This window comes from Lynx rufus, unplaced genomic scaffold (assembly GCF_022079265.1).
Source record: "Lynx rufus isolate CCGP_SWC_20201006 ecotype Redwood Valley unplaced genomic scaffold, mLynRuf1.p SCAF_3, whole genome shotgun sequence".
In the NCBI taxonomy this organism is placed as follows: Eukaryota; Metazoa; Chordata; class Mammalia; order Carnivora; family Felidae; genus Lynx; species Lynx rufus.
The window spans coordinates 96,467,783-96,469,230 of NW_025814845.1; the positions used below are offsets into that span (position 1 = coordinate 96,467,783).

The 1,448-nt window shown below is 36.1% G+C and overlaps 1 pseudogene; it reads left to right on the top strand.

Annotated features, from left to right (window-relative positions):
• The first annotated feature begins 281 nt into the window (after positions 1-281).
• LOC124521130 (60S ribosomal protein L34-like) lies at positions 282-668 on the top strand (annotated as a pseudogene).
• Positions 669-1,448: the final 780 nt, after the last annotated feature.

Consider the following 1,448-nt stretch of genomic DNA (forward strand, 5'->3'; position numbering starts at 1 on the left):
GCATTCAATATGTGTTTCCATTGCCCCTTCATTGTATATCTCGTTTTCCCAAATTGAAACTCTATATTTCTAATCACCTCTTCCGCTAGCTTGTGGACATGTGACAGGCTCTGCCAGTTTGATACAGCTGCATGAGACTGTGATTCATAAGGAAGTCACATCAGGAAACAAGCCAGGAATAACGGGACACCAAAATTGTCGAAGCACACAGGAGCGAAGGCAGTGAGTTTATGGTAATGGTGGCCTTTGCTTTTCCAGGGATATGTCTAGAGGTATTCTGAATGGTCCAGTGTTTCACATACTGTCATAAGCTATCCTACAATACAGCCTCTAGCAAAACTAGGCTATTGCAAACCCCTGCTAATAGAATTGTTTACTTTTATACCCAGAGGTTTGCGAAAGTACCAAAATCTGCATGTGACATGTTTTCAGGCTGACTTCAAAGGGTCCATGCTATAAGAACTAAAGTTCTTATGAGGCTGTCTAAAATGAAAAAAACATGTCAGAGCGCCTATGGTGGTTCCATATGTGCTACATGTGTCCCTGACTGGATCAAGTGTGCTTTCTGTATCGAGGAGCAGAAAATCCTGAAACTGTTAAAGGCACAGAACACAGTTAGAAAACTAAGTAATAAAATGAAGCTTATTTTGAGTCATAAAATGATTTAAAAGCTAAAAATAAAATAATAAATAATTATGATAGCCCTTTCAAAATGACACTGAAGCATTAGGATCAGCAGTATTAGTTAACCACCAAGTTCTACGGTGTGGTCTTAGAGTTGTTGCTGCGAGCTTATTAATATTTCTTTATAAACACTTCCTACTTAAACCCGTGGAAATGCAGTCTATTTACTTAGAGTAAGGAGAAAGATCAATATAGTAATTGACTTCAGAGGTAATTAGTCATCTCACCTGACTGAGTTGAAATCAGCAAATAATAACAATTAATAGTAATAATAATTAACATGAGAGAAGGGATGTATTCTATAGCATATAATGATAGACATTAGCTTAGTTTATCGTTGTGGTCACTTGGAATAACATGTGTTTTAAAGTAAGCTCTTCCTTGCACTGTGAAGAAAACTATAAACAAATCAAAAAGGCAACCTACTGAATGGGAGAAGATATTTTCAAATAACCTATCTGATAATAGGTTGATATCCAAAATATGTAAAGAACTTACATAGACCAATACCAAAAAAAAAGCAAAAAACAAAAAACAAACAAACAAAAACACATAATCCAATAAAAAATGGGCAGAGGACCTGATTAAAGATCTTGCCAAAGGAGACTAAAGATGACAGACACATGAAAAGATGTTCAACATCACTAATCATTAGGGAAATGTACATCAAAACCACAATGAGATATCACCCCACACCTGTTTGAATGGCTAAAATCAAAAAGACAAGGAATGAGTCTTGGCGAGGAATGGAGAAAAAAGAACCC